This window comes from Anguilla rostrata, chromosome 5 (genome assembly GCF_018555375.3).
Source record: "Anguilla rostrata isolate EN2019 chromosome 5, ASM1855537v3, whole genome shotgun sequence".
Classification (NCBI taxonomy): domain Eukaryota; kingdom Metazoa; phylum Chordata; class Actinopteri; order Anguilliformes; family Anguillidae; genus Anguilla; species Anguilla rostrata.
The window spans coordinates 49021597-49045364 of NC_057937.1; the positions used below are offsets into that span (position 1 = coordinate 49021597).

The 23768-nt window shown below is 41.6% G+C and overlaps 1 protein-coding gene across 2 annotated transcripts in view; it reads left to right on the forward strand.

The window, feature by feature from the left end:
• The window catches only part of LOC135255516 (nuclear receptor ROR-alpha A), a 215793-nt gene that overhangs the window by 162695 nt on the left and 29330 nt on the right, over window positions 1–23768 (forward strand). The window lies entirely within an intron of this gene.

Sequence of the window (23768 nt, forward strand, 5' to 3'; positions counted from 1 at the left end):
GGGGTGAGCTTGACTTCGGTGTTCGTAGTCTGCCAAGTCTATTTCAGTATCTTTTCAGAAGAGTGAGAGAGAGAGAGAGAGGGAGAGAGAGAGATATGAGGGAGGGTAGAGAGTAGAGAGAGGCGGCTCTCTTTAAATGTGTTCATTACCTCAGAATTAAGCTGTCACAGTTTGTTTTTCTGCCTGAGTCGTGAGCGTTTTTTACACCATGAGGTAATGAAGTTAGCGAATTTTGAATGGATGGCGAGAGTTCTCCCTTTCTATTCATGTCGGGCAAATAAAACTGGCAGTAAGGGGAGTGTGAGCACTGTTTTTTATTCAGCTGTGTGTTTAATGTGTCAGTGCTTTTAGCAGAGATTAAATAAGCCCCTGCTTTGACAGAGTATTACGCATCCGTGTATTTTCAGACAGATTATATTATATGTATTCTTGGTTGTATGTTTTATGATGAGCCAGTGAAATACAAGCTTCGAGACCCTGAGACAGCTGAAACTTCCTGCTGTGGTGGTTGGTGTGCGCAGATGGGGAGGGAGTCTGCATGTTTTTTATCCTTTCTCTCTCTCTAGCTCACACACACACATACATACACACACACCCACATGCACACACCCACCCCCACATGCACACACAGCCACCCACACACACACGCGCACACACACACACACGCATAATCCTGTTGTTCCAGTCTAGGCGACCTGTCAGTTCTGACAGCAGTTATGGTGAACTACTCTGCTTCCTTGTCTCCTGTGTGATTCCTGGTGGTAAGGGTGGCATTGGTGCTGCCATTGTGGGTTTTCCAGGCTCATACTGGTTTGTTGTGTTCCACTGACCTATTTTTTGGGCTCCAGGGCTGGTGCACACACCACCATAGGAACAGTGCTTGTTTATCGCGTCCCAGCGATGTAGATCCAGCACATTGGACTGAGCATGCTTAATCCACCCCTCCCCCCCCACCACCATCATTATAGCCATAACATCAGCCCTCGCAGAGCCCTGCCTCCACCAACACCACCCTCTCCCGGAGTGCAGCCTGGCTAGCTGTCACTACGCATTAGTCTCAAAGTGGCGGGAATGGAAGGGGGGAAAAGGCTTGGGTTCTACCATTTTACTGAATGCTGTTTCCAGTGGAGAGCCTGGAGCATCTGCTTCCCCTTGTATTAGTCATGTGGAGGGAATTTTATTTCCGCCACCTTGAATTTAGTTAAAATTGTGTGTGTGTGTGTGTGTGTATGAGAGAGAGAGAGATTGAGAGAGCATGCGTGTGTGTGTATGTGTGTGTGTGCGCGTGTCGTGTACGTAGGTGCGTGTGTGTGCGACAAATCAATGTACATAATTACAAGAAAAAAATTCTTGGAAATTTTGCTGTAGGGTTTGATTACGGGATAACAGATAATATAACAGTCATGATGGGGTAGTCATGTGCATTATTGCAGCGTTATTATTTTAAATGGAATTAATTACTTTTTTCTGTCGTTGAGCTGGTGTGGGTTTGGAAGGGAATCAGAGCACTGGTACTTTAACATAATCAATTAATAATTATTTCTGTGTTGGGCTCTTGCTTTCATCTAATGGGTGAACGTGGCAGAGCTCTAATCTCCATGATGAACTGTCAGTGAGACAGCTGTGAAGGGGACGTGTAATGCCATGGAAGCCAGTGGCGGCAGATTTGGAGGACGCCATCTGACCCCGAGTCCTCTCTACTAGCTCTCTACTACAGGGAAAATACCCTGGATCACTGGACTAGAAGCCGGGGGAAAAAAATGATCACAATGACTGAAAACTGAGGGAATATGTCTGGAAGCGAATATATTTTATGTTGTATTTTGTAACTTCAGTCATTCCGCAGTAACCTACCTGGGCATCGGTCAAATATTTACGATCCTTATGGTTCCAACCAGATGAATTACACTCCCATCAAACAGGTGTAATTTCAGGAAGGCTGCATTTCAGTTTGTGACTGCAGGAATGCCATAGGACAAAACTCCTTTTAATTCAGAATGTTATCCCGCTTATTTCCTCCCATGTCTGTCATTTATTTGGTGGTATCCAGTCCAGCAGCCTCTGCTTGCACAGTGCCTTGGTACGAAAGGCTCCTGAGTGTAGCGTAAACGTGACGATGAGCATTGTGCTGTACGCCATTGCTTCATCACAATGAGCTATCTCCCCCAGTCTCACGGCTACGTACAGTCACACACCCTTCACAAGGGCCTAATGGCCATTAATGGAAACATCCCCCTCATTACAGAATGCCTATTGGCTGCCCCAGCTCGTCAAAATTCAGTGGAACTTCCCAATATTAATTTGAGAATTAATAAAGGACAGGAGTTGGTGAAAATGAGGAAACGCGTTTCTAATGCGTTTCATCTGAAAACGTAGCAACCCTTTGGTCGGTTTACTCATGCAGAAGACAGACATATTCAAGGTTGTTTGAAATGGCCGACAGCAAAAATATATGTATCAGTAGGGACCGTGATTTACAGGACTGTGTGTTCAGTATGGTGCCTACCAGATCGCAATAATTTGTTCATAGTCTAAAAAAAGGTATATGCAGCAGTGTGTAGTGTATTTATAATAATATGGTAATACACAAAAGAGTATAATGTATCAATAATAATAATAATAATAATAATAATGTGTAACACACTTGAAACAGAGTTTGCTCATATTGCAGGAGCGATTAACAAGGTTAACAAAATGATATTGCACATTAAGGTTAAAAAAAAATCAGTCCACTGGTTATATCTGCCAAGATCAGAACGCTTAGATGATCTGAAAAACGTGCTCAACTACGACAATTTTAAGGCAGACTTTATAGTACTCAAGTCTGTTTTTAACCAGGCCCGGTTTTTATACTGTAACATCAAATAGATAAATAAGTGTGACATTCATTTTTTTCAACGATCTTTTCTTTGTTAATCACTTTAATCAGTTTTTTCATCCTTTGAAGATAAAGGGTTAGGGACATTTTTTATATATCTGTAGCTTGAATGAAGTGGAATGCGTTTTGCCTCTGTTGTTTGTTGACAGTTTCCTTCTGTTAAGATTGCACCTCTTGGTAAACTTATAATTTCTTCACATGTTTAAAACTGCATGAAATTTGTCCCTGTCACTCAACCTCTTCATGTGAAACACACTACCCGCTTGAGTGTAGAAGTAGATAACAGGATATTGACTGCCCTTGAAAATATTGAACATTCCATTTATAGGAGCATCATGAAGAAAGTATGGTCTGACTGAGAGTTGTCTCTATAGTTTGGAGTTTAAAATGATGGTTCTTCTGTGGTGTAACTCTGGGTTTTCATATGCATGTTATATAATGTTTGTTTTGTGAGGTCTCAGCAGGGTAGTCAGTACACATGAAAATCTTTTTGAAAATTGCATCACAACAAAAAGTCCTCTGTCCTTTCATGTTTTTTCCATTCTGAATTATTTGTTGTGATTTACAGTAGTAGTCAATAATGATGACAATAAATTTCAAATCATTTTTGAACTGATTCATGTAATAATTTGTTCCATAATTTTTTTAAATCATTTTTGTGATTCTCTGAACATTTGGCCATGCGTGCCACTTTATGCATGTGTCGGATTCACCCATTCTATCGTTGCTTTGGTGAATACTTTATTTCAATCTGAACAGCCAAATATAAGACAACATGTTTTTGACATGGGGTATATTCATGTTCATCTGAAGTGATACCCCATCATATTTAATGCTTACCTGAATATCCTTTCTCTCAGAATGCTATCAGGAACTCGTTCAATAATCCTGAGCTGCTGCTTCTTTGGAACACTTCTGTCTTAAGAGTATCTCTCCTTAGGTAGCACCTAGGCCTGGTGGTCAGGGAACCTGAAGCGTAGCCAGGAGGCTTCAGGTTGAATCTCAGATGAGAATGCTGTTGTGCCCTTTAGTGTTTTGTCACCATTTATTTCTTAAGTATCACATATCACGTGCAATATATAACATCATCTAATATAGGGTAATGTACTCCTGGTCATTGTTAGTCAATATAGCCTAAGTTTTAGTGAATGATGTTTGATGTTTGTTTATGCATGTTTCCTAAATTAGTGCTGCATGATCATAATTTAGGATTGTTGGCATGGTATTATATAATTTATTAATATACTTGTAAGTACTGCTTTAATGCAGCTTTTCAGTGTAATACTTATTCGTCATTTTACAGCTGTTCTCTACAATCTACATATTTAATTTCAACACATTTAGTGTATTTTGGTATAATTTGAAAATCTGCCAACTTAATAATTGAATCAATTACTTTTTTTTACGATAAAATTTCAGGACATCAGTAGCCAACTGATTTTATGATGATCCCAACATTATTATCGGTGTGACCTGTCTCAACATCGCGCGCATCGCGCGAATCTCGTCGCGATTAACCGATCTTCAGATAAATGAATTTTCTTTTCCTTTTTTTCCCCTGTTGTTATGGTCGTTTCAGACGCTGCAGCTGTGGCGCCATTTGGCGGTGAGTAATAGAGTTGAGCGGTGGCCGCTGTGTGCTGTGGTGTTCTCTTACTGCTCAGAATGATATATGGGGGTCTGGTGAGGATGGCCTTGTGGGCTTGTGCGCACCCAAGGCCGGGGGATCAACAAGTTCAAAACAAGTTCCTTCAGAGAAACGGGTTTCTTTTTTTGTCGTCGCGGCGGCGCTGTTATCGTAAAACCTGCTGTATTTACCGTCCCTTGTGCTGCCCGTCCCTCCGTTGGCCCTTTGAAGTGGCATCAAAGGGGAGCGGGGGGAGAAGAGGCATTATCGATTGTGCGTTTTGTCTGGTTCAGAGTGGGCAGAAGTATAAGAGCCGCCAAGCGGCAGGATGTCCGCTCTGCCTCCTCACCTGTCTGGTGTCTCACGTGGGCCTCAAACTCTCAGAAACGCTGCCTTTAACGCTTTTGTGAAAAGAAAAAAAAAAAAGAAAACGGCTGACTCAGGGCAACTGCGAACCCAGGAATGGTGAACATCTACAGTATTTCTCTGAAGACGTCCCGTCCTCCTACCCACCGTACCCGACTAGACCGGTTGGTTTTTTTTATTTTTTAATGCCAGAGCTCTGAAGTTAAGCCGCTCCTCTCGAGAGACAAAGTTGTTCAGCTCTCGGCGGTAATCGAATCTCCGCACCGCCCGAGCGTGAAGTGGAAACCGCCAAGTGGAGCTTCGCTTTCGCTCGTCCTCCGCCTCCCTGGTCGACGGAATCGGGGGCGAGCAGCTGTAAAGCCAGAGAGCAGCGGTCCTGTCTGGACCGCCATGACCCAGCAGTGACTTACTAAGGGCTGCATCTGCTGGACCGGACCGCGTCCGTGTTGTTTTTTTGCATTCCTCAGCTGCCTGTGTGTGCAAAAATGAATTATGGCCGTGTAACTGCATAGCTCTACAAGAGACCGAATTCCACTCTGGCAACCCATGTGGATTTTTTAATGAAAAGGAGAATGTTCTGTCACGGGATGACACCTGAAGTAGCATATGGAGTGAGACAGTGCTCTGAATGCCTGCGTGGGGCGTCTGACGAGGAGGAGTGATTCTGAGGCCTCAGACAGGTTATGGAGGGTGGGGCACCGCAGGCCCCACTGTTCCAGACAGACTGTCCCGGGACGTGGGGGGCAGAGTGTGAGTTCATTTCTAGGGTCAAGGCGGTAGGGGGGATCTTCAGGGTGGCAAATGCCTTCTCTTCCTCCATGGAGACCAGTCACATGCTGTGCACTGACTGGGAGGGGAAATAATAATAATAATACATTTGACATTTGATATGTTACATAGTGGTTGTTTTGAATGAGAATAATAACTACAGTATATTCAAGAAGTGTTATAGAATTTTCATTTTCATAGGGGATAACAGTTTACTATACTTTAACAAAAGTCAGGACAAATTACATCCGAAGAGTGAATTTGATTTCAGATAATTGCATATTAGCCCCTGTGTGTGCATCTATGCATGAATATGTGTGTGTGTAGGAAGGTATGCATAAGTTTGTGTCTGTGCATTTGTGAGTGTGTGCGGCTGCGTACATGTGCGTGTGTGTGTGTGTGTGTGCGACTGTGTGCGTGTACGTGTGTGTGTGCTTGTGTATGTGTGTGCGGCATGCTTGTGTGTGTGTGCGTGTGTGTCTGTGTGCGTATGTGTGTTCGTGTGTGTGTGTGGGGCTGCGTGGGTGTGCATGCATGTGTGTGTGTGTGCGTATGCGCATACGTGCATGTGTGCTGGGGGAGAGGGGAGCTGAGAGCATTTTAATGGCATATCCTGCCGTGCCAGACAGCGGGTGTCTGGCTGGACTGATTGGTATTTGGGTAATTCCATAATTAAAAATCATTGCACAGAAGTGCCTGAACTTCTGGCTGGAATTGTGAGTAGGCCTTCTTACATGAAGCTGCGAGAGAGACAGAGAGATCTGCTTTATTCCAGTGATCGCCTTCTGCTCCAAATCCCTCAACCAACTTTAAAAAGCATGCATTATAACATTGCTTGACTTTCAATGAGACAATAACAGAGGAATGGCCAAACATGTAAGTATAGTGTTGCATCGGTTATCCCAGAGATACTGCAATTAAGCTGGTATTTACATTGTGTGGAGTGAATATTACCTTCATCATAAATATGAAAATGAGGAATCACAGAAAAATGGGAAACCTTGCTTGGTATGTCATCATAAAAACACTGAAATAATTAGAAGAAAATCTGTTGTGAAATCACAAAGGCCCAAATTCTCAACTGTCTTTGTTATGTTTTCAGTATATTTTTCACCAAAACATACTGTTTTACCCTTAAACTTAAGCCACAGAAATGAGTCATCACGTGACCTTTATGCTGTATTTTATTCTTTAAGGTCTTGATTTATGACAGGCCGCTACATTTTAACAGCATAACAAAGCACTGTCAGTATGATGTGGGGCTGTACTGTGTGTAGCAATCGCCGAGGGATGGGTGGGGGAATTTGCGATTGCCGAGCAGGGAACCAGCGCAAGCACTGTGTTGAAATGCCCTCTGAATGCTGTACATTTAAAATGTCTTTCAAAAAATGAAAGAAAAGAAAAAACATTTAAAATCGGACTTGTGTGGCCCTTCTGTGGTTGTGGCCCTAAATGACTGCATAAACCATTTATACCAGCAGCCAGCTCTGGGTGTACTAAAACAGTCAGAGGACAAACATTAGGTCCTTGTTTTTTTCCTAAAATTGCTGTGCTGATTAAACATGGTGATTTCCTCTTCTTTTCAGGATAATTATTTGTGGGCTATAAGAGCTCATGGTAGTGGCAAATTGTCAACCATTTTTACTGCACAGAACCACACATTTCAAGCACAGGGATCTCTTGAATTACACACTTGCACACACCCAACACCCATGAATGCACACACACACTCAGTACATGCACACACAAAATCCCCTGTTTTGAAACAGAATATATGCAGAATAATTGTAGTTTCAGATATGCATTTAGAAGACGTTGCATAAAAACTCATAGCTGTTTAGTCTGGGGAAAATTTCAAATAGATGTGGCAGCAATTAATTATTTCTTGTTGTAGATCTGTACACTAACTGAGGTCCATATCTCAGCTTACACTATAGCTACATGTAGTTATGGCTAGCATTAGCATATTTGACAGGATGATAAATTGCTAGCTAGTAAGCTAAGTCATTTTTTGTGTTTAATGACCCACATGATTCAATACAGCTGGCGAGCAGGCTAGTTACACTACATTCCTTTTTAAACTGTCTTCAAATGACAACAAAGGTGATAATAATTTGAATAATGTTCACATGTGTACAAGTACCTCTAACATACTGTGCATGTTATGTTTAGAGTAATTGTAGCTTCCTCTTATGTGCTATATGTCTTATTCACTAGGGTACAAAACACATTTCTGAAAGCACATTAATGGTATAGTTATAATGTATCAAATAACTGTAATGATGGTAATGCTGTTGTATCATTGTTCAAATTTCTGAGTGTATGCCTGTGACTCTAGGAAGGAACAACTGTGGATTATAGTTTACTTATAATAGAGTCACTGCCTCTTAAACCGAGTGCCCTCTCTGCATGCACCCTTGATTGGCTGGTTTCTCTTGTGCTTTGTAAAGATGGAATGCAGAACACAGACAGCCTTGATGCTGTTAAAATGCTACAATTCAAATTGTTACTGTTTCATGGTGCAGAGGGGCTAAACGTCTGATAGCAATTAAAAGTAGGCTAATACAGCACAAAAAATCACATTCAATTTACATTAAAGACGTTTCCCCCATTCAGTCCAATGGAAACTACCTGCCGGTTTACACGTTTTATTTCATTTTTAATTAACCTTTATTTTACCAGGTATGTCTCTTGGAGATCAAGGATCTTTTTTTTTTGAGAGAGAGAGAGCCCTGGCCAAAATGGAAGCATTTAAGAGAAGACAAACAGACAAGACGAACAGACATTTACAAAAGCGTCAAAAGCAAAGCAGTGTTAGGAGATGGGCTTCATTAGTAGCTGCAGCGAATTCTGCGATTACCTGTTTCATAATGGAAAATACTGCTGCATGTAAACATGTGACTTTGTGTTTGTAAGTAGGCAGGAGTGCCTGAATGATGGCTGTAATGATGGATATTGTTGATTGCTCAGGCTGTCTGCTGGAGTGAAACAGAGTGTTCTCCTGTAATGACGACGCATCGCCAAGAACATTGGCCTTCGTTCTGCATTGTAAATCATCATTCTATCAGTGATTCTCATAAACATGTATATCGCATATTATTTGCAGTGTTTACCGCACATTACGTAAGTCACATATGGCCTAAAGCTATAGGCAAATACATGCATGCATTTAGATGCATTTAGATTGGTGCTCCCTCTCGCTGTCTCGCATGCGAAGGCGCTGTGTGGAGGGATGAGTTGTGTGTGTGATGCTCTAACCGCCGCTTCTCAGACATGCTGTTGCTAGCTTCAGAGAGAAACAGAAAGCCAGGTGTGTGTGTGTGTGTGTGTGTGTGTGTGTGTGTGCGTGCGTGTGTGTTTGGGTATAACTGTGTGTGTGTTTTTTTTCTTTGTGTGTTTGTTCTTTACGGTGTTAGGATGTTTTTTTGTTTGCATGGTCATTTTGTAGGTAAGTTGCCATAGTACCCCTTTCTTCTGTAAATTATATTTCGCTGGTTAAAATGATTTTGAGAGTGGGTGTGGAAGTCTTTTTTAGCTAGACTGCATATGTGACAAACAAATAATCTTCCAGTGCCTCCTGGCCTCAACCATAATGGCTCATTTCTTTGTCCAAGAACATTTTTAGCATTATATGAATAAATCAGCCTTTAAAATCTTTTTTGTCCTCAGTAGAGGTAAAATATGTAAGTTTTTATCCCCTGAATGTTGTGATTTTTTAGGCAGAATTTAGTTGGAATCTCAAAAAAAAAAGGTCTGAAAACAAAGATACTGTATGTAACTACACAGTGGCAACTGGGCAAAGCTTTTCACTAATCCCGTGTGAGTTATTCAAATCATCAAACTTAATGTTGAATAATTTACTGAGTGGTGAATGATTAAATATCATAAGGAAATACATCAGGAAAATGTGTTTAAGTGAGAACAGAATACAGCTACATGTAGATCAGAAATGACAAGGCTACAGAGTCTTTGTGTCTGGTGAGAAGTGTTGTGAGTAAAACAGGCTTAAAACTGACAAAGGCATTGATTGGTCTGCACTTCAATCTTTGATCTGTATGGGAAAAAAGTTTTTTGTTTTTTTTCAGGGTTGGCAGATTATTATAATTTATACATGTGGGGATTTGTTTTCCCTAGCTTGGGCAGTCAGAAGTAAACACGCTAAGCCATTGTATTTTATTTATTTATTTTACATCGTATCTCATTACAAACGATGAGAAAAGTATGCATTATACACACAAAGGTCCAAATCCGGCATTCAATAATTGACTCGCTCGAAGGGCCTAGTGTAGCACATACGTCTGAGCGGTTTGAAAGTAAGAAACATGCTTTCCACTGAAAAGCGTAATTAGAAAGAAAGGGTGGATTCTCAAAAGGGTTAAATCATAAAATAACATCCCCATGCTCCCTTTCAGCTTTATGAAATTAAACTTCATGTGCCTCTTTTCTGGTGAATTAAAAATCTCTCCATGTTTTCTCTAGCGATACTCCACTGTCTGGGCTACAGTGGGGAAAGCTATATTTTTAATATAGTTCTTTATTAAGGTTTTGCAAAAACAGTTTGGGCCAGGACATTTTGAATGGAAAAACTCGCCCTCCACAGACCACATAGTATTCATAAGCTTTGTGATTTAATCATCAAAGAAATATTCAACTGCCATGCCCTTGTGGTGGCAAAATACCCACACTCTTCACCGGATGGATAGTATGAGAAATGTTCTTTGATGTATGTGTTGGTGTAAAATCAATTTTTTTCAAGATCATATTGATATCATTTTTTATTACCATGAAATTACTGTTTAAAGACTGGTGTTGTGAATGAATGAGCAGCTAGCTACTGTTCTGCATGTGTAGACATGCTTCAGGTCCTGCAAGGTTATATTTAACTGCATACATATCAGGTACAGGCTGCATGGAGCAGTAAATTATATTTAGCCGTGTCCTCACCCTGAAGGTTGGTCCATAGTTAACTAAATATACTCTGAAGCAGCAAAGTTGGAGGAATAAACACTCTTTCTAATAGTAGAAAAATAAGAATTGTCTCACAAACTTTCAACATTCATATAGAGTAGAATTGCTGGTGCTCTCCATTCAGAATCTCATTTTTTGATATGAGACTCAAGTTTCAAAGACTGTATTCTTTGATAACTACACAATAAATAAAAAATGACCAAGGTACATGTGCGCTTTGTGTGAGCTAATGTGGCCAACATTTTTTGTTGGCGCTTCATTCCAGTGTCATTTGATGCCATTTTAAAGAAAGACCTATTTTCATCTTTGTATCGTGTACACTGAATGTATGCTGTTTTTTTTAAAGTAACCTCAGAGATAACGAAATCACAAACCAAACATATTTTCCGGAAAAATATATCTAAATATATTTTTGTATTATGTGATTTAGCTTAGCTATGTGTATTTCTGGTGTTACAGTAAATGAATGCACTGGGCTTTGAGATGCTATTCGATCTCAGAATGGATTAGTGTTCTATGGTAATTCTGGCTCAATGTTTCTCCAGTGACCTGTGTTCATGTTATAAATACATACACAGTAGAAATAGAGAGGGCTGTTTACTGTTGTGGTCGGAACCGATTTACTGAAGGCCATTTTGGATGATAGCTTGCTATTAATAATTGCTGACGACAGACATCATATCCATCTGACTGTACTTGGGGCTTACAAATCAAACGTATTGTTCCGGTTCGAGCTGCATATTTCTGTGGGGCTGGGATATTCGAAGCACCACTTTAGACTATTGAGGGGTGATAAGGATGAGAACCTCACAGTGGGCTGTTTTGTATATCACTGGGGGCCTGTGTCTCATTACTTGGTTGTGTCTCACATCCCATTCTCTCACCCTCAGTGTCTTGTGTGTATTTTTGGGAGGTCCCAGGCCGTGCCTGGTTATTCCCGGTTCTCAAACGCTACGCGTCTTCACAGCAAAGCAGCGGTGCTGCCTGCCGGGAGTCAATTAGCACGTTCCCAGAAGCTCACTGGAGGTGCATGACAAGGTGTTACGCTACCACGAAAAACATCAAAGGCTGATTTTAAATTAAGCCCTTCATTAAGTGAAATGTTAGCCGCTGCTTGCCTGCATGTGCCTGTTCATGCAAGAGATGCACGCATGGATGTGTGCTGTGTGTGTCTGAATACATGCTTGCAAGGTCGTGTTGAGAGGAATTCAATAGAATTAATGAGAGAGCTCTAAATAACTCAGCTAATTTGCGCATCACACAAACTGTGATATGCCTAATTATTTTGTAAGCAAATTTTGCCGTGGAACGCTGCGGACCGAGACAGAAATCCGTGCAATTGGCTGATTAGGGTGCAATATCACCTCCTCTTTTTTCATTGGTGCATTCGCTGCACTTACTGTGTGTGATTGACTCATGAGTTTCAGAGTAGGTTTAGCCAAGCATGCTTTACTGATTCTGAATGAGCACTAGAAGTGTTTGTGCAGTGTCTGGCCTGGTTAAATGTGCAATATGTCTGTTTTTTTTTCTCCAAACATCTGGCCATAGCTTTCTGGGAAAGGAGAGAAGAGATTAGATAGACTCTCAATGAGAGCGCATCATTTATCGTCTTGTGAATAACTGTGACTCTAAATTCCGTGCCTTTTTCTGTCCCTTTCCGTAATCAGCAGAGGAATTTTTAAACCTATTTTGATACCGCACCTGTGGTCCAAGGGTGCTTCAGCTTCACAGACAATAAAGCAGCGCTTCCGTGAGAAACGTGAGGACTGCACGTAGTCTAGGGCGACGCTTTTTTCGCGTGGATACACGGGGAGAGTGAAAGATGGAGGCCTAAGGTGCTGAATAAACCTCAGGGGCTGAAAGGGAACAGAGCAGGTGTTGGGCCCTCCCTCCCCCTCCCCCGCCTCCGGGCTGTGAGCTCAGTGGCCATTGCTGTCTCCGGATGACAGATCTGATGTGGTTTTCTTTAATAGCGGGAGGTTGGCTCCCGTGACCTTGCATCACAGGCCAGTGCCGGCACAGATGACCGAGTGTGCTGTGTCTGGCTGCAGGGAGGAGCCCGGGTTCTCACCGTGGTGACCTCAATCCGCAAGCTTTTTTTTTTTTTTTTTAATGGGGGGGGGGAGAAAATAATTCACGGTTGCATTTAGCCTTGGCGTTAAGGGTCTGATCATAATGGTTATGCTTACTTGAACGGAATCCAAAATAGACTGTGGCTGGAAGACTTTGGAAGGTGTTCAAGCTGTGGTCTTTGTCCTGCAACACTCAAAAAAAGGGCACAAAAAAGTACCTCAGAAAAGGTACTTGTCTCTAAGTTGGTACCCCATAGGTTTGCAAAATGTACCCCTAGCCATAGATTTGATCATTCATTTTCTTTTTTTTTTTTGCTTGTAAAAGTCACTTATTGGTACCCAAGTAAAACATTATTGTAACTTTCAAAGTGAATCTTCTCCTAAAAGAACAGAAATATACTTGTAATCTACCTTTATTTCTGAGAGTGAACCAGACCGTTCTTGAGAAGACTGCTTTAGCTCAATTTGCCATGGAAGCTATAGTTAGCTATCACTATTGGACATTCCATGAACGCAGAGGACACTGAGTGGCAGAACTGAATGTGTTCACAGGAAGGCATTTGGAGTGTGTCTTTCAATCGGATGGGGTGCGTTGGGTAAATTTAACTCTTTTTTTTGAAGTCTCTGGACTCTAATGAGTTCATTTCAGAACTAGTAAAAGCAATGAGCTTGACAACAACAAATTAACAGCTTGAATGTTGATGAGTGGATGAGTGTATAAATTATTATATCCAGCTCAGGAGAAGCACTTTATACATGAAATTGCTTCTTTCACCATTGCTGCTGCAGAAATGCTTTGATGTCAATGAAGTTAGTTAAGGTTCACTAAGAATTTGATGCACTCAGTCTCAAAGACTTCAGAGCATGCAACATACTGCCAATCAAGTCGACTGTAGCACCGCAGAGAATGTGATACTGTCTGGGTAGGGATGGGTATCCTTTAGATTTTGCCGATACCGGTGCTAATACAAACTTTTAAAATGGTGCCTAAACGGTGCCTGATCCAATACCTTCTTTAAAATATAGAGCAAATGGTGTGTGTGTGTGTGTGTGTGTGTGTATGCATGTGTGTGTGTGTGTGTGCCCCCATGCATGCATTCATGTGTGTATATTTGTCAGTTTGTACGTGGGTATGCTAGCGGGGGAAAAAAGGCGAACAGTGATCACAGTCACACGCATTCACTTTCATGTTTCGCATTTGCAGCGGTCCGGCATTTCAAAGTCAGCACTGCAGCCCCGGTCCCCGCGCGCCGTGTCAGCTGCTCAGCCCGGCCCTTAATGGCTTCGCTCTGACAGCGTGCGCGGTGAGCAGATGAGGGACGGCCAGCACTTAGAGAGAAGGTCACATGCAATGTTATGTACAGGCTCCGATATGACCACGCTGACCGCAGCTCTGATAGCAGCCCCTACTGCTCAAGCCCCTAATGCTGCAGCCCCTAATGCTGCAGCCCCTATTGCTCCAGCCTCTAATGCTGCAGCCCCCTTTGCTTCAGTCCCTACTGCTCCAGCCCCCTCTGCTCCAGCCCCCTCTGCTCCAGCCCCTACTGCTCCAGCCCCCTCTGCCTCAGCCCCTACTGCTCCAGCCCCCTACTGCTGCAGCCCCTACTGCTCCAGCCCCTACTGCTCCAGCCCCTACTGCTTCAGCCCCTACTGCTCCAGCCCTAGCCCAGGCTGACGGTACTCCTGAGCAGAGAGCTGCGATACGGCCCTCTGAAGGCCATTTTCTGCAAAGAGAAGTAGTCTGGTGGGTAGAGCTGAGGTCTATCCCAGTGAGGAAAACTGAACTGCAAAAATTACTGCTTTTAATGTTCACATACTTTTTTGTTTTTATAGTCAAGAAATTGTAATATTTAGTGTTTGGTGCATATAGTGCGATTAACCTCTGCTCAGTGTGGACTTGTACATATCACTCCCTGTGTACTATAAACCTGTATTGTGTATGATTTGTCTTTTTGATTAACCATACACTCTTTGGTCATTCTTCTGGAAAGTGGAAAATTGTCTTGAAAGAGTTCCGATCGGTTTTAAATATATACGTGGACATGGAAAATTTTGATGTGCTTGCCATTTTGTTGCAGCGAAAGAAGAAACTGATCAGGCTACATCAAAGTTTATTTTTTTGGCACAAATTGAATTTCCCAGAAGCCCTACCACACAGTTTGGACTGTCGGTCATAGATGCAGGTCCCTAGAGGGCTGTAGCTTCAAATCAAGGTTCTTAACAAAATTGAAGCCCTACCTACAAATGAATCCTACATCCTGATTAGAAGATTGATTCCTCCATAATTACTATGGCTTTCTCAGACAGGCAAAGAGACATGGCTGATTATTTTCTTGGTGGAAACAGAATTTATTTGCTGGGCTTTCCGTTGTTTCCCAATTTTTGAAACTGCCAGATAGAATCTAGGTAAAGTGCATACAGTACACAGACATAGCAGCCCCAATGTCAGAGTTCTGAGGCTTAAGTCTTTTCTGTCTTCCAGTCAGGTGCTTACACTTTAAAATGAAAATGGTCATGCACGCTACTTCTACACAATATCCACCCCTTAAGCTCTGGTTTGGTTGGAAGTCTCTCACAACTCCACCAAGGAACAGAGTGGTGCAGACACCATTGGTCTAAGCAACAGAAATGTGAAATGAATAAACAGCCTTATCTGATCTTGGTTTTCAATGAGGGAGCCTCATTTCCTGAAAGCCACTATTGGAAGCAGATTGTGAATGCCTGGCTGTGTGGAGAAAGTTGGGCTTTATTGGAAAACTCAGCTCCCTATAGGTAATGGCATGCATGGCGTGGATTTGTCAGAGCATTTAAAGCCCGACAGATCTGACCAGTGCCATAAGACACAACGTATACTCAAGGTTTTGGAAAGAAATGTGGATAAGATTGCAAATGTTTTCCATCCACAAGCACCAGGGAGATACATTTATTTCTGCCTTTAGTTTCTATTAAGGTTGTGAGAAGTAGCGGGGAGACACCTTAATTGAGTTCACTGAGACAGTAACTCTCCTCTGTGAAGGAATGAAGCCGATCGAAGCACACCGTTGGCAGAAAATTATTCTTAATGGCGATTTTCTAATGAAGATTGAAGACGGAAAGCTCTCCCGGTTTATTAGAGTTTGAGCCAGCGTCTGACTCCACTGCCGATATCGACCCTGGTCCGTACGCGGCAGCACACTCCTGTCGTGCCATCTGTCCTTCCTCTGGAACTGCAGCTGAGGAAGAAGAGTTCTCAATGCATGTGCATGCAGACCCTGCATGCTCTACAGCTGAACATGTGAATCCCCTGTCTGTGGTAACCACCATTTCTAGAGGTCTAAGAGGGACTATGATGAGTGATGCAGTGACTGTGGCTTTGACTATGAGAAAGACCCCGTCTCTGGTGCATTCGTGCAGGAATTTAAACTCTTGTTTGCAGTGCTCTTATTGGCACAGTCTGAGGTGTTAATGGGATTCCCACATGTTTAGATTCCCTAAGATGCACATCGACTGGGATTCAGGTTTGATCTAGCAGGCCAGTGTAGTTTTTGGCCTCCATTTTCAGAAATACTGAATTAAATTCACATGTAAAAAGGCAGGCAAAATCCTAAAGCTTCTTTGGTGACTTATGCACAACATTCATAAATTTGCTTCATGTGGATCATTTACATTACATATACATTACATTACATTACATAATACATTACATGTATTACATTTATATTTACAGTCTCAGCTCTAGTACAGTCTCTTTCAAATATATATTGCATATATATTACATTTATTGCAGTTTAATTTGCCCATTTATTCAGATAGTTACAGTATTTTGAGGCAGTATAGAATACAACCTAGTATACTTGAGGTAAAGATGCAACAGCAGTGTTCTAGAAAACAAACCTGCAGCATTCTACTGACAAACCCAACCCATTAAACACTATCCCACATAATCCCATGGAAGATCCATTGGCAAGCTTTTCTCAAGCGCCTGCACGATATCCCAAGATGCATCTGGCTTCCCAAAGACCCTAATGAGGGCATGATCCAATTTAGCTATAATCACTGCTGCAGGGCACCAAGGTGAGCAGGGTGAAGAAATGGCCACAGTTCACAGGATTCATTTCCCTTAATGTAGAACAACTATTCACTCTCATGTAGGCCATTTCTGATTTGATTCGTGCTGAACATTTCCATCCGAAGATATGGCACAAGTGAAACAAAGCTTGAATACAAATAAAGCCAAGGAAATAGGATGGATAGACTGGTTAATACATTCAAACTATACAGACGGGCAGCGGTGTAGCTGATCCAGAGGGAGACGGGCAGTGTTGATTGATACTAATGGCGAAGCAACCAGTTCTGCTCATTAACGATATTAGATTAAAGACTGGTCAGGAAGTGACTACTGTAGGTACTGTTCATGACTGCAGATCGCTGCACCCTTTCTGTAGGCCTAGTTTGGCTCCAACCTGATGGAAGGGACGAAAGCAGAGCAGGACCCTGCCAATGCTTTCGAGAAGCTGCAGGTTAAACACGACATAGATAGAATGTGTGAGAATAATCCCTGTCGAGATAAAAATCAGATTGACAACTGAACCATTTCCTTTAACATGTTATTTGTTCATACAATGCAATGCGAAATCTGCCACCAAGCTATATAATTTTTTTTAATTAATACATTAACATTTCAAGATATATGTGTTAGTTAAAGCATGGCAATCTGTAGATTGAGATATAAGTAAATTCAGGTATTTCATCATAATATTTTATCCTTTGCTTAATGAGTGAGATTGTTAATGAAATACAGTTGTACACATCCATACCTGTACTCAAGCATTGTATACTAATGAAAGATGAATAAAATTTTCAGCAATAAAAACGAGGCGGTATGGTACCATAACAGTAATAAGAATTCGGAATTTACCCCGCCCCCTTCTCTTTCTTTTGCTTTCTCTCTTTGTCGGCTGTGTCTTCTTTTCTTTATCCCTCCCTCCGTCTCTCTCATTCCTGCACTCATCAGTGCAGTGATTGACAGTGCTGAGAGAGGGATGTGTATTTGATATGTTGTTATTTTTCATTCTCTTCTCCTCCACCTCAGTAAATCCCTGGGTGACGAGGCAGGGATCTGTCATGTCGATGCAATGAGCCTTTCATATGCACAGCTCAGATAAGGAACGGCCATTTTGTCATGTCTGACTGTCCCTTCGCCAGCAGTCGAATGCACTGCTAGAGGAGCACCTCCCAAAAACCTGCTCAGTTAATAACACGGCCAGGGTTTGCCAAAAGGGTTCATTTTCCACTCTGGACTAATGTGGTCTGTAAGGCATCAACACACACTGTAAAACCTCTACGGTTGGCTTAGACATGCAGAAGTGTGCCTCTGTTGCCGGAAAACCCTTAAATTATGTTTTTAAACGAGTGCGCGCATTGCTTTATGGTACTAATACTGTATGTAGTGGATGGTGGATGTTAGGAGGGGAAAATTGCTTTCCCTTTCCATCCTTATCTCTTGGGTATTTAAAAGCATATTATGTCACAGTGTGTGTCTTGAAAACATTCCACTGTGCTGTAGTAGGCCTTTTGAGGCCAGAATAACATGTAGAAAGTTGTGTGTTTGGATCGAGTTTCGTTTTTAATCACGCCCAAAATAGCATTATTTTCCATTAAAATGTAATAAGATCTTGGCGCTTAAGTGTGTGTTCTTGTTCCACGAAACTACCTGAGGTGTCAAAGAAGCTCGTCAGTGAACAGGATTATAAACAATCTAGCTGAACACAGCATGCTGGGTAATGATGAAGTCTATTATAACTCTGGCTAAGATTCACTTTCAAAGGATTTTTAAATGAACCTAAAATGAAGGAAACATGAGTTCAGAATCATAAGTTTCATATTTGGGGCATTTAGAGTACTTCAGTGAAGAAATCTTATTATGCTGGCTAATTGATATGAAAAGATGATAAGCTAATTAGCATGAAATAAGTATTTTTCCTGTAAAAAGTTGCACAGTAAAACAAAAAAAAGTCTTGTTGTTTAAAAATTTACAAATATCTCTGCCAAATGAACTGCAAACTTTTCTGACACCCTAAAATTGAAAAGGACATTTGAAAAGTAACTTGGAAAGAGTTCTCATATCTCCGCATAAAAAATGCAAAGGCCTGGCAGTTAGTAATATTTTGAATGTTAAGTACTCTGAATACAGAGAATTGAGACATCAGAGAAATCGCAGATACGGTGCTTCGCTGGACTGCGGGATGGGCATTTTCCCATGGCTTTGCTGAAGTTGCTCATTATCAAGCTTCTCCCGCTGAGACTTGATAATCTCATGCATTTTCATTTTCATCACGTCTCAGCAGGAGAGCGTGAGGCAAAGTCCCCGTGGGGGGGGGGGGGGGGCGTACGGGACGGGCTCGCTGTGTACGTTTCAGAACGCATCATCGCCCCTGTCCGGGACGGGCCTCCCTTAGCGGTGTTCACCTGAGCCGCAGAGTCAAAATTCCAGGGGTCGGGGCTTGAGCGTGATACAGATCTCCAGTTACCCAAAGGGTTGGCTTAAGGCCTAATCCCCCATCCTGCTATTTCAGAGCCAGTACGTGCCATACCTATTTACAGCAGTCAGGCAGCTGACCGGGCTATGAAAAGACTCAGCCCTTGAATGTGGCCCTAGGTCCAAGTTGCATAACCTGCAGCTATCTTTAGATTACATTCACAGGGCCCCAGTGGTACTGTAACATGTTTTCATGAGATCGCAAAGCTCAGCAGCAACCAGAACTCTACTGCTACTGTGAGGGAGTAGCCAGTCCTTTGTATCGTGAACTAGCTTTCTATAGTGATTATTTTTTTATTTTCATGTTTGTTTGTTTGTTTGTTTGCTTGATTGCCTGTGTGTGTGGGGGTTGGCGCACACTGGCCAATTATTCCAGGAATTGAGTCATTCAGCCATTCAACCATTTGTTTAGAGTAAGTGGTAAAATGACAAGCTTTTTACTTCCCATTTATTATTTAAGAGAGATAAGATATAAGGTAAGAGATGGAGATGTTGAAGTGTCTGTGATCATTGCTTAAACCATTGGTGTTATGGCATAATTTAAAAATAGAAGTGCACATACTACAGAAAAGTCCACTAGATTCCACAGGTTTGTAGTGCTTACCACCTGTACAGATTGGGTTACTCTGCCCTGGAACCCTAGAACAGCTGATGTGCATGCCTGCCCTCACCTCAGCCCACCTGTTTATGATTTGTGGCACATGAAAGATAATGAGGACATTTGACATTCATTTCCTTTCTTTCCTTCGCCAACAAATCGATTTCGAACCTGGAGCACAGCGCGGCCGGTCTGTCAGGGCATGCGTCCGTCTCCCTCTGAGGCGATTCAGGGCAGCCTTTTTTATTACGCCCCCGCTCGCTCCACCCGTTATCGGTACTGCCCACAAAGGTCAGAGATTTACTGCAGCTCCACTGTCTGTGTGGAGGTCAGAGGTGCAGGGACCCATTAGTGGGAGTCTAGATCACATCGGTTAAATTCAGATGTGTTCCACGGCCCCAATCCAAGCATGTCAGTGGGATTATTTCATGGCACCGTGTGCCACATGTTATGTAATTGTGTTGTCATTGACTTGCGGTCCAAAAACCTCTAAATCCAGACTTAACTCTAAAGATCTCCCAGCCCAGGTTTATCATGCTCATGAATCTTGACAAGCTTGAACCGGTGTGATTTCAGACTGTTTGGTTTGCATTCTCTGAATTCTCTAAATATTTTGTAGCAGATATTTTGAGAAGGCTGAACTTATTTTTTATTCTAGTGAAATGCACAAGCCTACTATTGTTATCCATGCCTGTGGTTTGAATTAGATTAAATTAGACATTAAATAGACATTTGTATTTATTTTGCATTGAAATTCCCACCAGTACGTGGGAATCACAGGCAATCTGCCTAGTGGAGGTTGGTTGACTTTTTTTGTTGAAAACAGCACTATTAAAATAAAATAAACAGAGTAACCAGGGACAACAGGCAAAAACATTATTTTTTGTAGCAAATGATTCACACCCAAGTGATGCATCGAAAGCCAATATGCTTGAATTGGAATGCCATACAGTATGTGGAAGAGTTCCAGTGTGAGGAAAACAATGGTACGGTCTCCCGCTTTATTCAGTGTAAATTCCCATTAGCCACAGTACCTACATTCTCATCACAATTAAATGCACAATCCACAGATGATCTATACCTGAACTCAGGGCTACTGTATGTCTATATACAGTATATTGCTGAAATACAATGAATATCAGTTGTGAGGTTTTAATAGTTCAGTCAATTTCAGAACTAGGCTGTGCAGAAGATACTGTTCTGTTAAGTTCATTGATCTTTAAAAAAAGTGTAAGTTATTGCAGTGGATTGATACAATGCTGTCAAAATATGTATCCAGAAGAGTTCCTGCAGTTAATTTATTTTTTAATCTCCCTTTGGTTTTCATAATGAAAAAAAGATAACCAGACAAATAGAATATGCAGTTTTTAAGTCAGAGTTTATAACCTTTCTTGGCATGTAAAGCAGCACTGACAGCTAGATTCCATTATTCGATGGAAGTTGTGCAAATGACTACTCTTAAACTAAATTAGATGTGTCAATTGACTTCTGAGGTGAGACAGATGTGGGTGAATAGCTGTGCTGTAATAAAATGGAGACTGGAAGAGGTGGCAAACTAGGCGGTTTTAAGGCCTTTTTCCTCCGAATATGCAGTGTTCTGGGCGGATTGATGTTTACAGTCTCATAGCATGAACTGGAAGTTCAGCGCCAGAAGTTACTCCTGCGCCTGAAGCCATTCATCATCATTTAGCTGCCACCCAAGGTTACTGCGATCAGTCAAAGCCAATTTGTGCCACACTTCAGATGCTGCATTTTATCAGACGATAAATTTGACATGATCACACAAATCTGAAGAGGATGTTAAAAGATGAGCCTGGTCCACAGTCTTCTTCTGACAGGCACTGGGAACCGCATGAATCTTGATTTGCCTTGACACTCAACCAGGTATTGCATGAAATCGCGGGGAGTCTAACACAGGCTGGCATGCATATCTGAGCTCTGATACGGTGTGGAGGCTGCCATCAACCATCGTCACATACCTTATCAGTGACAGTGTTGTCGGCAGGTTGCTGCTTACAGTAAGGGGATTTTCAGACACAGTTGACGTTATCACCAAAGTATGGTTCTACCTTGGAACACTCCCTATACCTTTCTTTAGTCGTTAACAAATACACTTTATGCTAAATTAATGGAAATTTGACTGGTGCCTTAATGAGCAAATTACCAGTGAATTAGAAATATTGGCTGTGTGGTATATTGGTTGGTTTTAGTGAATATTATTTATTTATTTATTTATTTATTTATTTAATTTCATTTGGAGTAACAGAAGTGGATTCCACTGTGTGGGCATACTCCTTGTTTACTGCCAACATGGCCTGTACTGTAGCTATCATCTCAGGAAGGTGAACAAATTAGCAGTGAATCAAGCAATTATTTTTTCCACATTGCCCTCTGTGTAGAGTGAGAATTGCACCATACACCTGAGTGTTGGAACTAAGTGTTAACTTTAAATTTGGCACTCTTTAGAATGGATTAACTGTTCTTTACTGTAAACCCCCGGCGATTCTAGGAAACATAAAAAGGTAGGCTGTTTGTGAGAATACAAATAATTGCAGGTTTCAAATTAACTATAAGCACAAACTACAGTGTATTGAAATGTGTGCTTTGATGTACAAATCCTTAACTCAGGAAGGACTAATACCCACAAGGTTAAGAGTTGCTAATTATATGAGAATGGTTATAAATACCGAACAAGGAAAGTAGACAGCCTTAATAGGCTGATAGTTCCTATCAGTTATAAGGATAGACCATAACACATTTTATTCTGAGCTGCATATACTTTGCTGAATATTTAAATGTTTGTTTCTCTTCTGTTTTTGAGTGAATTGTGTGATTTAAATGTAAAAAGTGTATTGTTCCATTCTTCCAAAGACCAAATATGATGCTTCAAGTGTGTATCCCTAAATCATACTTCATACGTGTAACATTCACTGATTTCCTCATAACACTCTCATAACATTTAAACTAGGTTTTTTTTTCATTTGAATTGTAGTTACAAAATATCAGTGATTTACAAATACGGGCACTACATAACTCTATAGGATTAAGGTCCTGTTGGGAATTGCAGTAATATGCTATACAAACCCAGAATTACATCAGTAAATGCACTGCTGTATGAATGCACAAAAGCTCAAATGTAAGTATCTTTGGATATGATGGTCTAATAAGAAAAAAAGACTGATTCATGAGTATCCAATTAGGCAGTGCTCTCAACCGTACTGTAGCCGACTCCAACCCATGATTAAAACCTTCGATCAGTCAGTCCAGTACCTTATCTAGCAGTTCACGCTGCCTCCACGTTGTTGGTTATACAAGATGAAGTGCAGGTTAAAAAAGTGCATTGATTTTTGACATTTTATACACACACACACACACACACACACAAGGAATGCATGTTTTAAATTCTTTATCGCTTAAATTTATAGAATGTGTTATTCTTCATTTTGGTTCTAGAGCCAGAAGACGCTTCCTCAGTATCTACAGTGCGTGTATAAATATGTGTGTAAATACATACATGTATGTGTGTATGGGTGTATGCTTGTAAATCCAGGAGTGTTTGTGGTACCTTTGCTCTGTCATCCACGGTGGTAGCATTGACCTGGTTCTGTATTGGATCAGCCATAGCAGTCGATGCGGCGGTGCTGGGAGAGAGGCGGGGAGAGATGTGTCCATACACTTTCACTTATCCTCAGCCTCATGGCTCCTGCCTCTTATCAGTTCCCACTGTTGTGTGAGACTGGAGCCAGGGCCAGTCTGGCTGGCTTTCACATGGGTCCTAAATGAAGTATGTCCAGGATTTCAGTCAGGCAGCGATTTGCTTTGGAAAGGAGGGGGAGGAGGAGGAGGGGGCTTTTTCATCTCCTAATGAATTTGCCTCAGGGGTCCCGGAGGTTCTCTCCTTCACCCTTCATTAAATGGTTTTTATTTCGGCGTTCATCTTGGAGAGCAGGCGTCCCGGTGAGGAGAAGCCTTTC